The sequence below is a fragment of the Pongo abelii genome, chromosome 7 (assembly GCF_028885655.2).
Source record: "Pongo abelii isolate AG06213 chromosome 7, NHGRI_mPonAbe1-v2.0_pri, whole genome shotgun sequence".
NCBI classification, from domain to species: Eukaryota; Metazoa; Chordata; class Mammalia; order Primates; family Hominidae; genus Pongo; species Pongo abelii.
Window position 1 is genome coordinate 137952954 of NC_071992.2, and position 25277 is coordinate 137978230.

Here is a 25277-nt window from a genome sequence, read left to right on the forward strand (position 1 = left end):
AGCTGATACAAAATAAACCATCACGATCAATATGTGGTAGAAATTCTCCTCACATTTTTCTTCTTCTTTGAGAATCTTGGCTACCCTTAAACTTTCACATTTTCATAGATAATTTAAAATCAACTTGCCAATCCCGGAAAATACCTTAGAAATATTTTGAAAGAGATTGTCCTGAATCTGTAGTTCAATTCAGATTTATTGAAAAGCAGATGTGGGATACGAGAGGACAAGAGGAGTCAAGTAGGACTTTAAGGTATTTATCCTGAGCAAGAGAAAGGATGGTTCAGGACAGGTTTAGGAAAGAAGACCTAGAGTTTGGTTCTGAACATACTGAGTGGGACATATAAATTTGGAAGTTGTTAGCAAAAAATGGCAGTGAAAGTCATGAAATTGGATGGGATCTTCCAGAAATGGATGCAGAAAGAACAGAAGTAGTGATAGGATTAAGCCTTCAGCATTCAGTATTTAGAGATCTGCAAGATAAGGAGGACGTAAAAAAAAGAAAACCAAGTACAGTTACTGAGTTAGGAAAACCAAGAAAGTGTGATTTCCTAAAAAGCCGTGCTAGAAAAATATTTCAAAGAGGGGAGAGTGATCATTGATCCAAAGCCTACTGATAAATAGGCGAAATACATCATCATTGATTAGGTTTAAGGCAGTGCAGATCATTGGATATTTTGGTAACGTGGTGGGGGCTGTGTCATCTGACTAGAGTGAATTTTAGAAAAAGTGGATTGAAGGGAATTATAGACTACATTTTCTATAAATTTTATACTATAAAATCACAACAAAGTGGTGCTTCAGGAGACTGCAGTATCCTGGAAGATGGTTGTTTTTGTTATTTGTTTAGATGAGAAAAATATTTCTAGACAGAAACAATAACTGATAATTCATGAGAGAGGGAAGAACTGATAAAGCATGTCTCTAGGTAGTCTAGCTTTTAATATTTGCCCTATGTATTTTACTCTCATAAAGGAATTTTTATAGCAATAGCTTTCTATGTAATTTATTATCTGCAGTTACACTGTAAACTCTTTGTGGGCAGGAATGAGGATTGAACTTTATGCTTGGTGGTCAGTAATAGCAGTTTGTAGTTGATTGATTAATTGATTAGTATCATAGAGTGTTGATTATGGGATGCCTAATGAATTAATGGCTCCCAAGGGCTTTGTAAAGCTGAAGCTAGGAGCGGGGCTAATTATTCTTAAACACGAATGGATGGCGCTTTTTTTGTTTTTTTGTTTTTTTTTTTTTTGAGACAGGGTCTCATTCTGTCACCTAGACTGGAGTGCAATGGCATGATCTCAGCTCACTGCCACCTCCATCTCCCAGGCTCAAGCAATTCTCCTGCTTCAGCTTCCCAAATAGCTGGGACAACAGGTGAGCATCACTACCACCCAGCTAATCTTTGTATTTTAATAGAGACGGGGTTTCACCATGTTGGCCAGGCTGGTCTTGAACTCCTGACCTCAAATGCTCCACTCACCTCAGCCTCTCAAAGTGCTGGGAGTACAGGCATGAGCCACGGAGCCTGGCCCAAGGGGATAGCTCTCTAATGATGGGATTTTAGAAACCTATAGCAAGGGATTAGGAGAATGGGACAGGAATTCATCCTAGTCTTTACCACACATTCTGACTAAAATAACATGTTTCCTGTCATTAATGCAAATAACTACTAAGCTCTCCTTGTGAGTGACTGAATGATAAAACTTAGCATTGCTATTCATAAGCATAAATAAGCAGACATGCGGTATACCAGAGCTTCAGTGACAGATTTGCCAAGCCTACTTGCACATTAAGAAAGCAACATCCACACCTCTATTCCCTGGGATGATTCACTTCCTAAACAAAGTCCCCCTGATATGCTTTCTTGAAGAACAGAGCTTTGTCACTGACTTACAATTGGAGAGGTAGGCCCTGGGTAGTCAGAAATTCCTTCAGTTTACCCATGACTAACGAGAGGTCATGATAATAGCAAGGCTCTCTTCCACCCCCTTCTAAAATAAATTTTCTTCTTACAGGGTCTCCCTTATTTGAGAACTGACACATTCAATCTAAAAATAATCTGAGTAAAACCATCATCTAGTCCCTTTCCTTTGAGACCCATTTTTTTTTCCTCATCCACATCTTACCTATAAGGTAACAACCATCTTTAAACAGTCCGCTTTACAACTTGTTAGGGAACAAAGTGAAATATTGCTAAGGCAGGAGGGAAAGTTAAAAACTAAAAAGAAAATCTAGGATTTTGTGAAAATGTACACATTTCATTTCTGCTCTAAACATGAAATAACTTGTCCTGTGGCAATATTCTGTGTAGGATAATGAGCCATATACTGTGGAGTGCTTCAGACATTGTTTCTTCCAAGGTTTATTTAATAAGCATGTCTTGATTACCTACTTTTATGAGTTTATGGATGGGTAAATAAATATTTGCCTTCCTTTTCCCACTGCCATTGCCTCAATGGAAGTGCTGATAACTGCTCCTGTGAATGAGGGTAGTAACCATTCAACTAAATTTCCTTCTTTTAATCCAGTGGCATTCACATGGATTTGCTGGCACGACCTACAAAAGAATTTTGGAAAAACTTTTTTATCCCTTCATAGATTTCTAAACTGACACCTAGACATTTTCATTTTAAGTTTGCCTAATTGCAAAACATGTAATATCTCACCTTATAAAATGGGCATTAAGGATTGTTATATTGCTTTAAAGAATACCTTATGGAGGCCAGGCGCAGTTGCTCACGCCTGTATTCCTAGCACTTTGGGAGGCCGAGGTAGGTGGATTGCCTGACCTCAGGAGTTCAAGACAAGCCTAGACAACATGGCGAAACCTCATCTCTACTACAAATACAAAGAATTAGCCGGACATAATGGTGCGTGCCTGTAATCCTAGCTACTTGGGAGGCTGAGGCATGAGAATCGTTTGCACCTGGGAGGTGGAGGTTGCAGTGAGCTGAGATCATGCCACTGCACTCCAGCCTGGGTGACAGAGTGAGATTCTATCTAAAAATAAAAATAAAAAAAAGGAATACCTTATGGAATTTAAGTTCCAGAATGATTTGATATATTAAACTACAAAAGTTATACCTTTTAAAGTATAATTCACATACCATATAAAGAACCCATTTAAAGTATCCAATTCCCTGGACACTTTAAATAGTCTTTAGTATATTCACAGGATTGTGCAGCATCTACCACAATCTAAATTTTGAATATTTTTGTCACCCCTAAAAAAAGCTGTATACCCATTAGCAGTTTCTTCCTCCCTCCCTCCCTCCTTCATAATCTTCCCTCCCTTCAGCCCTAGGAAACTAATTTACTTTACTTTATGTAGATTTTCCCATTGTGGACATTTCATATAAATTGAATTATACAATTATGTAGTCATTTGTGACTGGTTTCTTTCACTTCACATGTTTTCAGAATTCATCTATGTTATAACATGTATCAATTCTTTATTACTTTTTATTGCTAAGTATATTTCATTGTATGCATATGCCACCCCTTTTTTTTTTTTTTTTTTTTTTTTTTAAGACAAGGTCTGGCTCTATTGCCCAGGCTGGAGTGCAGTGGCATGATATGAGCTCACTGCAACCTCTGCCTCCTGGGCTCAAGCCATCCCCGCAGCCTCCCAAGTAGCTGGGACTACAGGTGTGCAACACCATGCCAGGCTAATTTTAGTATTTTTTTTAGGGACAGGGTTTTGCCATGTAACCCAGGCTGGTCTCAAACTTACGAGCTGAAGTGATCTGTCCACCTTGGCCTCCCAAAGTGCTGGGATTACAGGTGTGAGCCACCGTCCCCTGCCTTGCATATACCACCTTTTATTTATTCATTCATCAGTTGAACATTTGGGTTGTTTTCAGTTTTTGACTATTTTGAATAATACTACTATGAACATTCATGTACAGGTTTTTTGGGAAGCAGCTGTTCTTTTGGGTAAATACATAGCAATGAAATGGCAGAGCTATCTGGGAAGTTTATGTTCAATCTTTTGAGAAACAAAAAATAATGCTGTTTTTCAAAGCAGCTGCACCATTTTATATTTCCATTTGCAAAGTACAAGGGTTCTAATTTCTTCGTATCTTTTTTTGTTTTGTTTTTGTTTTTTGTTTTTTTTTTTGAGAGGGAGTCTCGCTCTATCGCCCAGGCTGGAGTGCAGTGGCCGCGATCTCGGCTCACTGCAAGCTCTGCCTCCCAGGTTCATGCCATTCTCCTGCCTCAGCCTCCTAAGTAGCTGAGACTACAGGTGCCCGCCACCACGCCTGGCTAATTTTTTTCTATTTTTAATAGAGACGGGGTTTCACCGTGTTAGCCAGGATGGTCTCGATCTCCTGATCTCGTGATCCACCCACCTTGGCCTCCCAAAGTGCTGGGATTACAGGCATGAGTCACCACGCCTGGCCAATTTCTTCATATCTTTTCTAATATTAATCTGTCTTTTTGATTAGAGGCATCTCAACGAATGTGGAAAAGTAACTCAACTCATTGTGGTTTGGATTATGTAAAGATTAATGATGTTGAGCATTTTTTCATGCATGTGTTGCTCATTTGTATATCTTCTTTAGAGATATGTCTATTCAGATCCTTTGCCAACTTTTAAGAATTGGGCTGCTTGTCATTTTATTACCGGGTTACAAGTCGTTTATACATTCCGGATACAAGTTCCTCATCAAATACATGCTTTGCCAATGTTTTCTCCCATTTCATTTGTTGTCTTTTCACTATCATGATGTTACAGTGTGCAACACAAAATTTTTGTTTTAACCAGATATATCTAATTTTTCTTTTGTTGCTAATGTTTTTGGTGTAGCATGCAAAAATATATTGCCAAACCCAAGGTCATAAGGATTTTACACCTAAGGTGGCTTCTAAAGTTTAATAATTTTTGGCTTTTACATTAAATCCATGATCAACATTAATTCTTGTGTACGTGTGGCATAGAGGCTCTCCTCCATTCTTTTGCATGTGGATATACAGGTGTCCCAGCACCATTTGTTGCAAAGACTTTGTTTCCCATTGAATTATCTTATAACCCCTTGTTAAAAGTCAACTAACAAAAGTGTAACCAAATGTGAGGTGTTGTTGTTGTTTTTCTTTTTTTGTAGACTTTTAATTCATTCTATTTAAATAGCTATTCTTGTGCCAGTACCACTATTCTTGATTAGTATAGCTTTGTAGTAAATTTTGAAATTGGGAAGTGTGAGTCTTTCAATTTGACCTTCTTAGTAAGCATGGTTTTGGCTATTCTGGGTTCTTTGGATTTCCAGAAACATTTTAGGGTCAGTTTATCAATTTCTGAAAAAATCCAGCTGGGATTTTGATAGGGATTCTGTTAAATCTGTAAATAAACTTGTGGAGTATTTCTATATTTTAAATATTAAATGTTACAATACATAAACATAGGATGTCTTTCCATTTATTTAAAAGTTTAATTTCTCACAACACAATGTTTTGTTGCTTTAAGTATACAAGTCTTACACTACTTTGTAAGTAAGTAGGATAAGGTCTTTTCCTAATCATTTTTTATGCTATTATGAAAGAATTTTTTCCTTAATTTCATTTTTTATTATTCATTGGTAGCACAGAGAAATACAGGTAATTATTGTATATTGATTTTATATACTTCAACCTTTCTGATTATTAGTTCATTAGTTTGAGTAATTTTTTGGTGGATTTTTTAGAATATTCTATATACAAGATCAAGTCATATTCAAGTAGAGATAGTTTTCTTTCTTTCTTTCTTTTCATTTGGGATGCTGTATATTGCTTTTACTTACCTAATTTCTACAGCTAGACCCACCACACAATGTTGAATAGAAGTAGCTAGGGCAGATTTCAATGTCTTGCTCCTGATTGTAGGGGAAAAGTTTCAACCTTTTCTCATTAAGTGTAATATTAACCTACATGTCCTTCATGAGATTTAAAATTTTTTTCTTCTGTTTCTAGTTTTCTGAATGTTTTTTAAAATCATAAAAGGATGTTAGATTCTGTTAAATGTCTTTTCTATGTCTATTGACATGATCACGTGGTTTTTGTTCTGTATTGTATAAATAAGGTTTTGCATTGAATGCTTTTCAAATATTAAACAACCTTGAATTCCTGGGATCTGTCCATGGTTTTCAAAATGTCTATGGCTACTCACTGCCTAAACTTTAAATTAACATGACATTACAAGGCTTATCACAAATAGACTCTTGTCTAGCTAACAGTTAAGTTCTCCCTTTTGGTTCCTTAGAGCAGTCACAGGACCATTGGTTGTTTTATACTATAAAGACAGTTTCAGTCTCCTTTTCTTTCTTTGTGCTACCCCTTCTGTCTGTAAAGCCCTTCCCATACTCCACTCTAATTTTTTTCAGTATTATCTATAATTCCTTCATATTCTCCCTTCTCTGTAAAAAATCTCCCCACCATTTCTTAAATTTCTGTGCTCTTACAGCATGATGTATGCATCTCTAATTTAGTTCTTATTTTATGGTCCATAATGTGATTGGCTAATTGTGTAACTGTCTCCCCTTCCAAACTGTAAACTTGTGAGCTTGGATTATATCTTCTTTCATTTCTAATATCAGCTAGAGAGATTCAAAACCTGTTACCAAGTTAATTTGCATATTTAGATTTCTCAAGAGTACTCACCATGATCTAGGTGGGTTCTACTATCTCCTAAACTCAGGTCACTCCTCTCAAGTCTTGGAGGGTCATCAGTTATTTTCTCAGAAAGGGAAACAGTATGCCCCTTGAAGAAAGAACTGGGAACTAATTTTTTATATGAAAATAATATCACAGAAGATCTGGACTATTAAAAAATATTTCTCATCATTCTAATAAAATAGAATAAACTCTATGATTCCTTCAAGCCATTTTCTGCATGTATATACATTTTCACACAATGAAACCATAGAATACACACAATATGAAAGTCTGCTTTTCTCAATTAATATAAGAAAATTTTTGTTGTTTCTTAAATATCATTTACAGCTGTAAAATAGTCTGTTGAGGATGCCACCTAATTCGATTAACCATTCTCCTGTCCTCAAATATTTACTTCCTCCTTCTTTTGGGGTTTTATAAAGAACAATATGGTAAACATCTGTGTGCATGTAAGTTCTTGCTTTCTTTTTTTTTTCTTTTTGAGACGGAGTCTTACTCCGTCACCCAGGCTGGAGTGCAGTGGCGTGATCTCGGCTCACTGCAAGCTCCGCCTCCCGGGTTCACGCCATTTTCCTGCCTCAGCCTCCCAAGTAGCTGGGACTACAGGCGCCTGCCACCATGCCTGGCTAATTTTTTGTACTTTTAGTAGAGATGGGGTTTCACCATGTTATCCAGGATGGTCTGGATCTCCTGACCTCATGATCCGCCCGTCTTGGCCTCCCAAAGTGCTGGGATTACAGGCATGAGCCACCACACCCAGCCAGGTTCTTGCTTTCATTTGGATTATTACTTCAGGCTAGATTGATTTCTCAAATTAGTGGAATTAAATAGGGTCAAAGGATATAGTTAAATTACCATTTTTTAAAAAAACAGAGTACTTTTTTTTTCTAAATTTCAGGGTCATAGAGAGATATAGCTAGTAGGACATTTTTAGAAATTCTTCGTTTATTAGATGGGGAAATTGAGAGTCTCAGAAACAAATTGATTTGTTCAGTGTTGTACATTTAATGATACAATAGATTAGGATCGAGATTATATTATACAATAAAGTGGGACAAAAACCAATTTGAGCATATTAAACAGCTTGTTTTGTTTTTGTTTTTTAAAAATCCATTCCAATCTCTTTAAAATATAGATACTGAATTAAATAGGCACTAAAAGCATCTTGACTCTTGGCTGTTATTTTTATAGTAAGCATATTTTGGACAAAGAGGTAAGTTATATTTTGTACACTTTAGCAAATTAGGGCTGGCTGACAGAGGAGAAGGGCATACAAATATAAGAAAAGACAGAAATTATATTTTTTAAATTTTCTAAGTGAAAAAGGAAGTGGAATATTTGAGTCATGTAGAAAATGATAGATGATATCCTATTTGGTATTATGTCATATTCTGTTAAAGCTAATTTTGATCAAAATTTAGCAAATCACTTCTCATATACTTTGTATATGTCTAGTGATAGAGAGGGCCAAGAATCACTGTTGTTGTTGTTGCTGTTTGTATGTAATGTCAGAGTGCCATGGACTTCTTTTTATTTTTTATTTATTTATTTATTTTTTTGAGATGGAGTCTTGCATTGTCACCCAGGCTGGAGTGCAGTGGCACGATCTTGGCTCACTGCAAGCTCTGCCTCTCGGGTTCATGCCATTCTCCTGCCTCAGCCTCCCGAGTAGCTGGGACTAAAGGCACCCACCACCATGCCCGGCTAATTTTTTGTATTTTTAGTAAAGACAGGGTGTCACTGTGTTGGCCAGGGTGGTCTCAATCTCCTGACCTCGTGATCCACTCGCCTTGGCCTCCCAAAGTGCTGGGATTACAGGTGTGAGCCACCGCACCCAGCCCCAGACTGCCATGTACTTCTTGATATGCAACAATGAAATCAGAACTATATGCCATGTTTTATCACTTATATGTGTGCATAATCTTTGTAAAATGAACTACAGCTGGAGAATGGACAGATATATACATATCAGCTTTATGATAAAGTTGTGACTTTTGACCAGAAAATCTCTGGATAAATATCTGCATCATAAAAAGAAATTAAATCAGAATCGTGGGTCAGGTATTCTCTTGGCACGTTGGATAGTTATGATTAGGAAAACTTGGTAAAAAAAAAAAAAAGACCTTGTGAATCGTTGAAAACAAAATGAGAGAGAGTATATAACTTTTCAGGAGACAATAATCATCATAAGCATCCATTCATATGTTCACTCATGAAGGTATATACTAATTAAACATATCGATTTATAGCCTTCTAAGTGCAATGTTGTGTGCTAACGCTGTAGAAGCATGTTAGAAGATATGTTGAATTGATGCTCAGAGACTTGTTCTAGATTACCTAGTTTAAAGTAAGAATTAAAGCAGCTACTGTGATGTAGAAAAAATGCAACAAAATCTATCTGGATATCCTTGTTCTGAGAGACCCTTCCTTACTCATTTTTCAAAACGTATCATTTCTTCAGAGCATTAAATTCTAATTCTTGTGATCGAGTTGCTACTTTTGTTTATTTGTTTTGTTTTGTTTTCACTTCGTTTTAGGATTGGGAACATATTATGGCCACTTTGACGTATCTATATACCAGGTGTCATTGGAAAACATTCACATACTACAACTTAGGGTATTGGCCACTATAATCCTTATTGTCTGAATCTTACTACTTCACACACCCTACTCAAGCTTCTATGGATAGGCAGGTGATAACATAGAGAAGAGAAACGAACTAGGTGATTATAATTGATAAGTGAGCAATAAGATGCTCAAAGTGATTAATGCACTAATAAGAAGTATGAGAAGTATGTATCTGATTTAGAGCAGAGACTGTCTGCCAAACACTCACTTCCTGCATCATCCACCAATGCTTTCATACCCTAGACCTGTAGATAGGCAAGAGAAGATGGCATAGTTATGTGTTAGTGATGGAAAGTAACTGAGAAAAAATCAGCAAAGTCACAGAACAGGAAAGGGGTTTTACTACTACAGGAATCCTACAAACTTCAGGGAGAGAGAGAGACACAGAGAAGAAAGAGAGAGAGAGAGAGAGAATAACTAAGCTTAGAGATCAAGCAAGGAAAGGTTTTTGTTTTGTTTTGTTTTATTTTGTTTTGTTTTTATCAGTAGGTCTCTGTATTAGGCAGCCCTGTTCGTGACAGAAAACCCAATTCAAAATTGTTTAAGAAAAGAAAAATTCCTTGTTTATGTACTGGCAAATTTCACCTAGGGTTTTCTTCGTGATGGCTAGATTGAGAGACTCGAGTGTTGTTATTAGGATTCTGTTTCTCCCTTCCTATCTTGACTCAGTTGACTTCTTTTGAAGGCAGTCTCTCCCTTGTCCTGAGATATGGAGCAAAATGGTGAGAGGCATTTCCCTATCACAATGGAAAACTGGCTGCCTCTATTCCAAAAGTTATTTAGAAATTTTCAGAATTTAAACTCATTAGCATGGCTTGGAACTTTCTCATCCCTAACGCAATCCCTGTGACCAGAATAATGATGGTAATACTGAGAGTAAAGGGGAGAGACAGATCCTACTGATTATTAAAAAGTTATAGTCTGATGGTGAATGAGTGTTGTCAGGAATAGAGGTCAAGATGGCTGACGAGAGACATTGCAAGCACATCTCATCCACTTAGAACAACCAAAATAGTGTGTAGACGATCACACTTTGAATACATTATCCAAGAGGGACAAAGAAATGCAACAGAAAAGCAACAGGAAACACCAAAAATGAGGAAGGAGAAGGAAAACAGGCAGCCTGCTTGGCCAAAAACAACTAGGAGTTGGGAGTGACTGTCTTATCTGGGGAGAGGGTGAGTGAGAGTCTTTCGGTGGTCCACATTCCCATTGGAGGATTGTGCAGTCCAGGCTGTGGGAGAGCATCTTGGCCCTCCCAAATCCTAAATCTAAGTTAGGGAGCTGCTGGGAGACTACGAGAAGGAACCGCCCCAGGGAGGGAACATACCTTAGGTCCCACTCCCTTTATGAAACCTAAGCAGCTGTAGCAAGACACCACTTTCTTTTTTTTTTTTTTTTTGTTTGTTTTTATTTATTTTTATTATTATAGTTTCATGTTCTAGGGTACATGTGCACAACGTGCAGGTTTGTTTCATGTGTATACCTGTGCCATGTTGGTGTGCTGCACCCATTAACTCGTCATTTACATTAGGCATTTCTCCTAATGCTATCCCTCCCCCTTTCCCCCACCCCACGACAGGCCCCCGTGTGTGATATTCCCCACCCTGTGTCCAAGTGTTCTCATTGTTCAGTTCCCATGAGAACATGAGGTGCTTGGTTTTCTGTCCTTGTGATACTTTGCTCAGAATTATGGTTTCCAGCTTCACCCATGTCCCTACAAAGGACATGAACTCATCCTTCTTTATGGCTGCATAGTATTCCATGGGCAAGACACCATTTTCTATTGTAACTTTTTAACAGACTGTGCACTGTCCTGTGATCCTAATAGTACTGGTCCTAGGCATTAGGGAAACTTGGTCTGCTGCTTACAGAACTGGGCACAAGGGCAGAGTGAACTTCTGCAGCCAGAACTGTGGTGTTGGCAGCAGCCACCAGATGCTGGGAAGTGGGGCCCACCCCTGAGACTTGAGCAGGATTCCAGTTGCCATGGAAGCTTGGTCTCTAGCTGGGCAGGGGCTCCTATGGCCAAGGGCTGAGTTGCGATATAGGGATGGACTGTGGGGTCTGATGGTTAATCTAGGTCTGTTGCAATAGCCAGGACTGAGGAGCAAGCCCCATCAGGACCAGGACATGAGAGAGATTCACATATCCCACATACTGCTCTAGACTGTGGCCACTGGGGATGGCCCCACCTTCCCCTTGCCAGGACTTCAGTGAAGCAACTGTCACCCCTCACCTGAGCTTTCTGCCAAGTACCTGATGATTGTCCTTCCCTTGTCTGTTATCGCTGGTACAGTCAATCACCATTGGGAGGTCTGAGCACAAGCCTACCCAGTCTGGCTCCATCTGGCTTTGCTCCCACTAGGAGACAAAGCACAAAATCCAGGGTCCTGAGCATTCCACAACTGAAACAGAAACGCTGACACTAAGTAATGCATTGATGGAAATACAAAATACATTAGAAAGCTTCCACAATAGACTAGATCAAGTGGAAGAAATAATTTTAGAAGTTGAAGACAGGTTTTTTGAAATAACCTAGTTACACAAAAATAAAGAAAAATGAAAAGAATGAACAGAGACTTTGAGGTATCTGAAACAATATAGAATGACTGAATTTATGAAGTATCAGTATCCCAACCTGAAGAAAGATAAAAAATTTAGAAAAGCAATTTAATAAATGATAGATAAAACCTTACCAAGTCTAGAAAGAGATTTAGATATCCAGGTACTGTGCAAAAAGGACTTTACCACAGCACTTTAAAATTAGACTGTCTAAAGTTAAAATGAAAGAGTTAATTCTAAAAACAGCGAAAGAAAAGCAGCTGGTATCTACAAAGGAAGCTCCATCATTCTCAGCAGAAACCCTACAGGCCAGAAGAGAATGGGATGATATATTAAACATACTGAAAGAAAATACTGGCAGTAAGGAATATGATATCCAATGAGATTAACCTTCATAAGTGAAGGAGAAATAAACTCCCAAATAAGCAAATGCTGAGGAAATTAGTCACCACTAGAGCATCTCTAAAGAAATGCTCAAGGTAGTCCTAAGCTTGGAATCAAAAGGACATTTACCATCATGTAAACACATGAAAGTATAAAACTCACTGGTAAAACAATCACACAAAGAAGGAAAAGAAAGGCATCAAATGGCACCACTACAGAATTTGAAACCACAATTACAAAGTGTAAGAGAAAAAGAAATAATTTATAAGACAAATAGAAAATGATTAACAATATGAAAGGAACAAAACCTCTCATAGTAATAATAGCCTTGAACATAAATGGATTAAGTGCTCCACTTAAAACATATAAATTGGCTGAACAAAATTAAAAAAAAAAAACATGATTCAGCTCTATGCTGCTTACAAAACTCATCTTACCTGTAGGGACACTTTTAGACTGAAAGTAAAGGGGTGAAAAATATATTTCATGCAAATGGAGACCAAAAGTGAGCAGGACAAGCTTATATTAGATAAAACAGACTTTAAGTTAAAACAAAAAAAAGATAAAGAGGGTCATTATATAATGATAAAAATATCAATTCAGCTAAAGGCTATAACAATTCTAAATATATATGCATCCAACACTGAAGCACTCAGATTCATAAATATTACTAGAACTGAAGAGAGAGAGAGACATCAATATAAAATAGTATTTCAACACCCCAATTACAGCATGAGACAGTTCATCTAGACAGAAAATTAGCAAAGAAGCATTGGTTTTAAACTGGGCTTTAGACAAAATGGATCTAACAAACATAGACCATTCTACCCAAAAAGTGCATAATACACATTATTTTCATCAGCACATGGAACACTTTCTAAGGCAGACCATATCTTAAGCCACAAAATAAGTCTCAACAAATGTAAAAAACCAAAACCATGTCAAGTATCTTCTCAGATCACAACATGAAAACACTAAGAATCAATACCCAGAGGAACATTGGAAACTATAGAAATACCTGGAAAGTAAACAACATGCTCCTGAATGACTATTAGGCCTACAAAGAAATTTAGATGAATTTTTTTTTTTAAATTGGAAACAACATACCAAAACCTCTGGGATACAGCAAAAACAGTGCTAAAAAGGAAGTTTATAACATTAAATGCCTCCATCAAAAATGTAGAAAGATTAAAAACTAACCATCTGTATACCTATGTAACAAACCAGCACATTCTGCACATGTATCCCAGAACTTAAAGTAAAATAAAAATAAAAAACTAACCATGTAACGATGCACCTCAGGGAACAAACCAAACCCAAAATTAGCAGAAGTGAAATAATGATCAGAACAAAACTAGATAGAGGTGACAACAACAAAAACAGTACAAGGGATCAACAAAAAGAAAAGTTGGTTCTTCAAAAAATAAACAAAATAGATAAACTGCTAGCTAAACTAACCAAGAAGAGAACAGATCAAAGAAAAAATCAGAAATGAAAAAGGAGATGTTACAACTCCTACCACAGAAACACAAAAGATTTTATGAACAACTCTATGCTCACAAACTAGAAAACCTAGAGGATAAATTCTTGGAAGCGTACTACCTCCCAAGATTGAATCAGGAAGAAATAGAAAACCTGAACAGATCAATAATGAATACAGAGATTTAATCAGTAATAAAAAATCTTTCAACAAAGAGAATATCAGGACCAGATGGATTTACAGCCAAATTCTACCAAATGTGCAAAGAAGAATTAATACCAGTCCTCCTAAAACTGTTCCAGAATGTCCAGGAGGAGGAAACTTTTCCTAACTCATGCTATGATGCCAGTATCACCCTGATACCTAAACCAGACAAGAACACAAGAAGAAAAGAAACTATTTTATCTCTGATGACCATAGATGTAAAAATCCTCAACAAAATAGCAATCCCATCAACAGCACATCAAAAAAAACATATATACTATGGTCAATGAGGTTTTATACCAGGGAAGCAAGGATGGTTTAACACACATAAGTCAATAAATGTGATACTTCACATAAACAGAATCAAGGACAATAACCATATGATCATGTCAATAGATTCAGAAAAAGAATTTGATAAAATTCAACATCTCCTCGTGATAAAAACCCTTAGCAAACTAGGCATAGAAGAAACATATCTCAAAATAATACAGGTAATGTAAAACAACCCCACCACTAACATCATACTGATTGGGGAAAAGTTGAATGCATTTTCTCTATGGACTGAAAAAAGACAAAGATGGTCGCTTTCACCACTCCTATTCAACATAGTACTAAAAGTCCTAGCCAGAGCAATCACGTAAGAGAAAGAAATAAATGGCATCCAAATTGTAAAAGGGGAAGTCAAATTATTCCTCTTTGTTGATGATATGATCTTATGTCTAGAAAAACCTAAAGTGTTCACCAAATAACTCTTTGGTTTGCAAAATGAATTCAGTAAAGTTGCAGAATACAAAATCAATGTACAAAAATCAGTAGTGTGTGTATATACCAGTAACAACCTAGCTAGAAAGAAATCAAGAAGGCAATCATGTTTATAATATCTACAAAAAATACCTAGGAATAAACAACCATGAAAGATCTCTACAAAAAAAACCTATAAAAATGATTAAAGAGATTATATATGACACAAAAAAATGAAAAAACATCCTTTGCTCATGGATTGGAAATAACGTTAAAATGACCCTACTGGCCAGGCACATGGCTCATGCCTGTAATCCCAGCACTTTGGAAGACTGAGGCAGGCAGATCACCTGAAGTCAGGAGTTTAAGACTACCCTTGCCAACATGGTGAAACCCCATCGCTACTAAAAATACAAAAATTAGCCAGGCCTGGTGGCATGTGCCTGTAATCCCAGCTACTCGGGAGGCTGAGGCAGGAGAATCGCTTGAAGCTGGGAGGCAGAGGTTGCAGTGAGCCAAGATCGCGTCACTGCACTCCAGCCTGGGTGACAGAGACTCGTTCTTCAAAAGTAAGTAAATAACCATACTGCCCTACAGATTAAAGGCAATCCCTATCAAAATACCAGTGTCATTTTTCAAAGAACTAGAAAAAAATTCTGAAATTCATATGGAACCAAAAAAGAGCTTGATCAGCCAAAGCAATCCTGAAAAAAAAGAACACAGCTGGAGGCCTCACATTACTTGACTTTAAATCATATTACAAGGCTAAAGTAACCAAAAAAGCATGATACTGTTATAAACATAGACATACAGATCAATGGAACACAATAGAAAACTCAGAAATCAAGCCACATATTTACAGCCAACTGATCTTCGACAAAGCTGATAATAACATATATTGGGGAAAGGAAATCTTCTTCAATAAATTATGCTGGGAAATTTGAATAGCTATATGCAGATGAATGAAACTAGACCCCTATCTCTCACCTATGCAAAAATCAACCCAAGATGGATTAAAGACTTAAATGTAAAACCTGAAACTATATATGAGAAAAAAACCTAGGGAAAAGCCTTGTAGACTATGGGGTAGGCAAAGCATTTATGACTAAGACCTCAAAAGCATAGGCAACAACAAAAAAAATAGTCAAATGGGACTACATTAAACTAAAAGCTGCTGCACCACAAAAGAAATAATTAACAGAGTGAGGAAACAACTTGCTGAATAGGAGAAAATATTTGCAAACTATTTGTCTAACAGGGAACTAATATCCAGAATATAAAAGAACTTAAACAATTCAACAACAGCAACAACAAATCATAATAATAATCCCATTAAAAATTGGGCAAAGGACACGAATAGACTTTTTCCAAAAGAAGACCTACAAATGGCCAAAAGACATATGAAATATGCTCAGCATCCCTAATCATCAGAGAAATGTAAGTGAAAACCACAATGGAATATCATCTCTACCCCAGTCAAAATGTCTGTTATCAAAAGGACAAAAAATAACAGATGATGATGAAAATATAGAGAAAAGAAAACTCTTATACACTGTTGGTGGACATGTAAATTAGTACAGCTCCTCTGAACAACCATATAGAGATTTCTCAAAGAACTAAAAATAGAAGTACCATTCATTCTAGTAATCCCACTACTGGGTATCTACCCAAAGGAAAAGAAATCAATACATCAAAATAATACCTACACTCATATGTTTATCACAACGCTCTTCACAATAGCAACGATATGGAATCAACCTAAATGTTCATCAACAGATGAATGGATATAGAAAATGTGGCATATATATCCATGAAATATTATTCGGCCATAAGAAAGAATAAAATCATGTCTTTTTCAACAACATGGATGGAAATTGAGGTTATTAACTTAAATGAAACAAGCCAGACACAGAAAGACAAATATTGCATGTTCTCACCCATAAGTGGGTGCCATAAAATGTGTTCACATTTGTGCAGAGAGTTGAATGACAAATAATGGAGACTTTGAAGGGTGAGGGGGCGGAAGGAGGGAGGAGGATGAGAAATTAGTGAGTACTATGTACATTACTTGGTGATGGATTCCCTAAAAGCCTTGACCGCCATGAAAATCTACACGTGGCCAGGCGCTGTGGCTCACGCCTGTAATCCCAGCATTTTGGGAGGCTGAGGCAGGTGATCACGAAGTCAAGAGATGGAGACCATCCTGGCCAACATGGTGAAACCCCATCTCTACTAAAAATACAAAAATTAGCTGGGTATGGTAGTACCTGCCTGTAATCCCAGCTAATCGGGAGGCTGAGGCAGGAGAATCGCTTGAACCGGGAGGTGGAGGTTGCAGTGAGCCGAGATCGCGCCACTGCACTCCAGCCTGGTGACAGAGCAAGACTCGTCTCAAAAAAAAAAAAAAAAAGGAAAAAGAAAAAAAACCTACGCATTTAATAAAATTGCACATGTACCTCATAAATTTGTATGAATAAAAAATTCTTCCCTAACCCCCTATTGCTTCATACCTTTTTGTTTTGTTTTGAGACGGAGTTTCGCTCTGTGGCCCAGGCTGGAGTTCAGTGGTACAATCTCAACTCATTACAACCTCCACCTCCCAGGTTCAAGCAATTCTCCTGCCTCAGCCTCCCAGATAGCTGGGAATACAGGCACCCGCCACCATGCCCAGCTAATTTTTTGTATTTTTAGTAGAAACGGGGTTTCACCATGTTGGTCAGGCTGGTCTTGAACTCCTGATCTCAAGTGATCTGCCTGCCCCAGCCTCCCAAAGTGCTGGGATTACAGGCATGAGCCACCACGCCTAGCCTCCATACCTTTCTATAAGTCTCTATCACACTATATTTGGAATTAAATTAGGTAGGAAAGTAGGGCATGTGTCTCTGCTACTAGACTCTGAGTCCCTTGAATACCTTAAGTCCCTCACACAAGACGTGGCACAGTAAAATTTAATAAATATTTACAGTATGTTTTAAGAAAATCTGGGTATGTAGGCAATGAGTATTTCTTTTGAGTTATTAGATATCATTCTCAGAATAATAACATTATTTTATTATTTTTATTTCACATATATATAAGATAACTGTGTCACAGAGTAGTCAGGTCTTACTCTTTTGCCCAGGCTGGAGTGCAATGACCCAGTCATGGTACACTGCAGCCTGGACCTCAAAGGCTCAGGCAATCCTCCCACCTCAGCCTGTGAGTAGCTAGGACTGCAGATGTGTGCCACCATGCCAAGCTAATTTTTTTGATTTTTACTAGTAGTGAGATCTCACTATGTTGCCCAGGCTGGTCTCCAAGTCCTGAGCTCAAGTGATCCTCCCACCTCGGCCTCCCGAAGTGCTGGGGTTACAGGCATGAGCCACCGTCTCCTGCTAGAATGATGATATTGGAGAAGATAGAAAGCAGTCAGGATCACCATTTCTCTTGCTACCCTCTCCTCCTACTCTTAGACTTTGGTCATTATGGTTCCTGCCAAACGTACTTTCTATATCGTTAGTCTTTAATATTCCTGAAGTTATTTGTACTGTTCTTGGATAAACATATGCTCTATATTACATACTAGATTTTATTATACTGACAGAGTTCAAAATATTATAAGCTTAGATGCTCTTGGATTATTGACCAAGGTGATCAAATGGTAAAGGGCAATATTCACTGACTACTTGCTATATACATAACATCATTCTAAGTCTTTTGCATGTATTATTTCATTGAATCCATTCAAAAATGCCACATATATGATATTATTAGCTTCATTTTACAGATGAACAAATTTAGGCAAAGAGATGTTAAGGAACTTGTCTGAAGTTGCCATTTTAGTAAGCAGAGGACCAGGATTTGAATGCAGGCAGCTGGCATCAGAACTCACGTTGTTACACTATTGCTGCTCAGTAAGTCTTGAAAGCCCACAAAGCAGGACTAGACTGCAAGAAACTGAGGAGGCAACATGCCGGTGAAGAGTTTCTAAATGGAGGGAAGGACAAAACAATCTGCCCTTGAGTTGTAGATTGGTCACTGGTGAGAGAAGAAAAAGAGAGATCCTTCGAGACACAAGATCAAAAACCATCTGGAGAGCCAGAAGGGGAAACACCAGCAGGGAACAAAGTGTTTCCAGTATTGGGAACATATGAGTAAACCATCAGATAAGCATGGGAAGTCAGCCTGCAAAGTCAGGAGGGTTACCTCAAGAGAGAAAGGCAACAGCTTGTTATGGTTTCCTAGAGCCTACATGTATATCTAGTCTCAGTGAGCAGGGAAATTGTATTAATGTCTGACATGTTTAGGTTCAGTCTGAACAAAATATCTCATTCCAGCATTGAAGATTGCAGACCTAAATGTCATTCAATGTGAAATAACAAGCATGTATTTTTCCTTGTTGTACTTCTAATTCTAGTAATGTACCTTCTTCCTTTAAGCTCTATGCTTCCTAAATTGCACCTTCTTTGAAACAGCTCATGCTAAGATTTGAAGCTTGCTGCATCAGTTAAAGGTGTCCCTAAGCATCTGATGGATAAAGGAGGACAGTAGAAACCTCAAACAAAACTGCTGCCAATAATCAGAGGATATAAAACAATAAAACATGTATAGCGTTCTTCCAAACATCAAGGAAGCTTCTTTTCTCTTTAAAGCTGTAGTGTACACAAGATACAAAATGTAACCTCCCAAAAGAAGAAAATTTAGGTCTCTGGAAACTATATGGGAGGTCAGCAGAAGAGGGAATCATTTCTCCTCAGGCACTGCAATGACTGAAAACAGTTTATGAGGAAAATACATTTTAATCTTTTCCCTGACATTTAGTAATTGAGTATGTATACAGTAGCTGCACACACACACACAGAACTTAATTTACACGGAGCTATTTTACAGTATATAATAGGACCATAGCCCTTCCAAAGGTCAGATTAATTAAAAGGTGTATTCATGGATTTTCAGAGAATTGCCTTACATAATATTATTAGTGTCATCAATATCACTTGAAATGCTGTAGAACATAACGCAGGATATACAATTAACTTTGCATTAAGATTTGAAGTGAGACAGGCACTGCCTGTGAATATCAGCCCTCAATTTGTAAATCACCAGAGCATGGTGACAATTTGGCTTGACTACAACTATGCCTGAATGAAGCACTTTTCCTTTCGAGAAAAAAGGAATCTACGAGCATGACTCCCTTTTCTCCTTTTGTTTATTTTTTTAAGTCGTTTAATTATTTTCCCTTTGGTAAAAGTAATTCCAGAGTTTGCCTTTTCTTTTTTCTTTTGAGGGGAAGGGGTAACTTTACAGGCAGTTTCCTTAGTCATTCTAGGCAGCCAGCCAGTGAAATATAGACTAAACAACACAGAGGATATTAATTTTACCTCACTATACATGCACACAGCTAGTGATGCATAAAGTCTTCATTCCAAGACTGACATTAAAAAGGTTGTGCAACTGCCTAGATTCCAACGTCACTAACGGTTTTCTGAGGGAGTTGGAAAGAGATAAGAGAGAGACCTTGGGGAGCAATTTTAAAGTGGCTCAATAGCGATGGCAGAGCCAAACTCATACCTACATCAATGTGGTGCAGAGAATCTCTAAGTATTTTTAATGCTGAATTTGAGCAAAGAAACTTCAAGTATGAACCTCAAAAGAAATCAAAATGTATTTCACAGATATATTAAGAGTTTTCTGCCAATAGAGAAGCTGCATAAAAAGAATAATTAGAAAATCAAACTTTTTATTGAAGTATGACATATATTCAGAAATATTCACACATCAAAAGTGTAGAGCATGATAAATGTTTACAGCATGAATATACTCGTGCAAACAATTCTGAGCTCAAGAAACAACATCACGTATACCCCAGAAGACATGCCCACACCCCCATTTAGTCACTATCTTCTCTCAGGGTAATTCATATCCTGACCTCTAATATCATTAGTTTAGATTAGTTTTGCTCATAAACATTACATAAATGGACAATTCAGTGTAAATTCTTTTGGGATTGATTTTCTTTATTCTGCATTTTATTTGTTACTTGAGTGTAGTTGTAGTTCATTCACTCTCACACAGAGAGAGTATTTTTAATGTGTGAATACACCTCAATTGATTCGTTCTACTATTGAGGGTATTTGGATAAAAATATTATATATTTTACATATCACTGAGTCTGATTTAGGACTTTTATAACTATATTGATGAGAGGGAATAGTCTGAAATTTCAGTTTCTTGTACTTTAATATAAAGATTATCCTGGTTTTATAAAAATTGCTGGAAAGTATTTCCTCTGTTTTCTTTCTCTGGAAGATTTGGTGTAAAATTGGTATTATTCTTAATTTTTTGGAAGAATTAACTAGTACAATTATTTTCATCTTCATTTGTTTTAGGAAGGTTTTCAATGACAGAATCAAAAAATTTAATATACATTGCAATATAATATTAATTATTATGTTGATTATCTTGTATTATTAATAAATATATAATACAATTAGTAATTGTATATCAATATATACAATATAAATGTGTATTTAATGTAATTTACATTTAAATATATATAGTATCAGTTTCAGAAAGTTGTGTTTTTTAAGGGATTTGTCAATTTAATCCAAATTATCAAATTCATTGGCTAAAATTGTTAATAGTAGTCCTTTGTTACAAATAATGATGTTGCTTTTTTCATTTCTGATGTTTTCTTTGTGTCTTATTTATTTTTGCTAAGTATTTATATGTTTTATAAATCATTTTAGTCAAAGGCTTTGTTGGGTTTTTTAATTATGCATTTGTTTTGTTTTCATTAATTCCCATTCTTATTGCTATTATTTAAAAATTATTTTGGTTTAATTTTGTTATGACTTTGTTAAAAGAAAAACTTTAGACAAATTAAATTTAGCAGAGTTTATTTGAGCAAAGAAACATTCACGAATTGGGCAGCACCCTGAACTAATAAAGGCTCAGGGAGCTCCACCCAGCAATGTGGGCAGCCAGTATTTATGGGCAGGAAAAGGGAGTGACGTACAGAAATAGCTCAGCTGGTCACAGCTTGACATTTGCCTTATTTGAACAAGTATGAGCAATTTGCAGCTGTGATTGGCTGAAAGCTCAGCTACTGTGATTCTCAAAGCATCAGTTACTTGTTAGAAGAATATACTTCCAAGTTAGACTGCAGTTTATTTACAAATTATATTAGGATACAGTTCACTGCATACAGAGGCAGATTTAGGCCAAGTTTAATTTGATTTAACAACTTCTTGAGATAAAAGCATATTTATCATTTAATTTTAGTATTTTTTCTTCCACAGTATTTTCATTCTGTGATTATATATTACCCTCTGTTTATTACATTTAAAGCATATCACATTTATTTTATATGATACCTTCTTTATGATTCAGCTATAATATTTTAAAATTTTCATTGTTAATTCTTATTTGACTCATGGATCATGTAGAAGTACATCATTTCCAGGTAGTTGGAGATGTTTTGATGGCTTATAATTTATTTCTAAGTTAATTTTGTGGTCAAAGCATATACGCTGAATTATTTTCATTTGTTGATATTTGTTGAGGCTTTATGATCCAACATATAGTGTATCTTGGTCTATGCTTCTATGCAGAGTCAAAAATTATGTGAATTCTGTCCTGTTGGCAGCAATGTCAGCTAAATATGTAAATTATGTAAAGTTTGTTTATTGTATTATATAGTGTGTATATGTGTGTGAGTATATTTTTGTGTGTATACATATATATGTGTTAATATGTACAAAAACATGTTTGTGTATATATACATATGTTTGTGTATATACGTGCATATATACATATGTGTATATATTATATGTGATATATTATTACATATTACATATATTATTATATTATATATTACATATGATATGTGTACATTTTATATATACTACATGTAGACATGTTTGTGTCTGTGTATATACATATGTACATAAGTGTATAATGTATATTATATGCAATATATGTATTACATATTACATGCAATATTACATGTAATATATTACATATAAACTTTATATGTGGTGTGTGTGTGTAATATATATAAATCTATATGTAGTAAATGGTTCTCAACCAGCAGAGATTTTTAAATATCTGGAGACAGTTTTAGTTGTTATAATTGGGGAATGGGAAGCACCACTAGCATTTAACGAGTAGAAGCCAGGGATGCTACTAAACATCCTAAAATGAATAAAACAGTTCTTCACAACATATACATCTTGCTGTCTCCGCTACCTAGAGTGGTGTATTAAAGTCTCTATGATTAGATTTTCTCTATTTTTCCATTCTGTCTTCATGTTCTCGGATACTGTTATTTGTCTTATAAACTGATGTCTATTAGATTAAACCCGTTATCATTATTAAATTTATTTGTCTAATAATGCTTCCTGGCTTCATGTCTACTTTGTTTAATATTAATATGCTAAATCAGTTTTGGTGTTTGCATGGTATCTTTATTTCTATACTTTTATTTTCAACTGTATTTTATACTTTAAAGTTTGTTTTTTGCAAGAAGCCTAGAGTAGGCATTTAACAATTGATTTTGGTAATTTTAGGGGTTTTTTTAAATGTAGATTTAGTCCATTTATATTTAATGTAATAAATAATAAATATGGATTTTTAAATTTTTCTCACTATTTCTATTTTAATCATCTTTATTCATTGCTTTCTCCTTTTCCTTTTAAATTAATAACACGTTGTTTTATTATTGTATTTTTTCATCTATCACCCTTTTCTAAAATTTTTACTTCCAACAGTCTTAGATTTACAGAAAAAAATTGCAAAGACAGTATGGAACATTCTCACTTCCCCTACTTCCATTTCCCCATGTTACTAACACCTTATGTAAATGTGGTCTATTTGTTACAATTAATGATGATTATTAACTAACCTCCAAATAGATTCAGATTTTCTTTGTTTTGCTTTTACCTAATGTATTGTTGTTGTTGTTGTTGTTGTTCCAGGATCCATTCAGGTGTCACACTGCATTTAGTATTCATGACTACTTAGGATTCTCTTGCTTGTGACATTTTCTCAGACTGTATTTGTATTTGATGAGCATAAAAAGGACTTTGACAGTTTTAAGGAGTACTAGTCAAGTATCTTATACAATGCCCCTCCCTGGGACTTGTCTGATGGTCTTCTCATGATTTTATTGGAGCTAATCTGTTTGAGAAAGACCACAGAGGTAAATTACCATTTTCATTTCACGTAAAAGGTATATTCTGTCAATATTACTTATCGTTGTTGATGTTCCTTTTCATTATAGGACTGAAGCAGTGTTGGTTTTCTGCAATGTAAAGTTAGTTTTTCCCTGTTTTCATACTGTATTTATTGGAAGGAAGTCACTACGTGCAGCACACACTTAAGGAATGGGGAGTTATGCTCTACCTTTTTGAGGGTGAAGTATCTACATAAATTATTTGGAATTGTTCTTCATGAGATAGTTGGCTCTTTTCTCTTACTCATTTTCAATCATTTATATTAGCATGGACTCATGGATATTTATTTTTATATTTGGGGTTATAATATCATATTACTCAATTCCTTTCTTTTTTGCTCAAATTATTCCAACTATAATATATACCTGTTTTTCATAAAATAAGTTTATTATTTTTAGAGATTAGCTAGTGATTATAACATGAATTCTTAACTTATTATAATCTAGTACAAAATGTTAGTTTTACTATTTTCTCAATATTGCTAAAATCTTAGACCTTTTAAACTCTAAATTCCTTCTTGCCATTTGCAATGTTTTGTCATGCATTTCATTTTTACTTATATTTTAAATTCAAAGAGGTATTCAAAATATCACTTTATAAGGTCAATATCTGTTTATATTTGCATACATATTCACCTTTTCCATTGCTCTTCATTCCTTTCTGAACTTCCTTGTTTCTATGAAGTGTAATTTTCCTTTCACCTGATAAACTCTTTAACATTTATTTCAATGAAAATCTTTTGGCATTAAATACTGGACATGTTTTGTTAATCAAAAGTGTTTTTAATTTTAGTCACATTTTGGAAACTTTTTTCCCCTATGTGTACAATTCTAAGTTGATGGTTACTTTCTTTTAGCCCTGCAAAAATGTCAGTCAATTGTCTGTTGGCTTCTATTATGTCTGTTTTGAAGTCAGCTGTCAGTGCTTTGGGGTATATTTTGAAAGAAATTTGTCTTTTTTTCCTCTGGCTCTTTTAAAGTTTTTATTTTTATCTTGGTTTTCAGTAGTTTGGCTGCAATATGACCAAGTGTTTTATGTACTCTTCCAGTGTTTTATATACTCTTCAGTAGGCTTCTGAAATTAGTGAGTTGGGGTTTTTTAAATCAATTTTGGAAAATTATCAGTGATTAGCTCTTCAAATGGTGCTTCTATCTCATTCCTATCTCTTCTTTCTTGTAATCTTCTTATACATGTGTTATACCATTCAAATGTGTCTGATATATTTTTTATACTTTGTTCTTTTCCTGTCATCCTTTTCTTCCTTTCCTTCTTTACTTAAGTATATATATTTTCTATTCACCTGTCTTTGAAATTACTAGTCTTATCTTCTACTTGCTATTTGTCTTACAAGTATGTCTACTTGCTGGTGAGCCTACTGCATTCATCCATTTTTCATTGCTATAAAG

At 35.8% G+C, this 25277-nt stretch overlaps 1 long non-coding RNA gene across 2 annotated transcripts in view; it reads right to left on the minus strand.

Annotated features, from left to right (window-relative positions):
• LOC129047526 (uncharacterized) overlaps positions 1-20068 on the minus strand; it is a 28993-nt gene extending 8925 nt beyond the window's left edge. For both annotated transcript variants that reach the window (XR_008509265.2, XR_008509266.2), the window contains exons 1-4: positions 20017-20068; positions 18528-18673; positions 6640-6759; positions 2399-2563 (exon numbers count right to left, since the gene is read on the minus strand). This is a non-coding gene — a long non-coding RNA (uncharacterized LOC129047526). The remainder of the gene's footprint in view (positions 1-2398; positions 2564-6639; positions 6760-18527; positions 18674-20016) is intronic.
• Positions 20069-25277: the final 5209 nt, after the last annotated feature.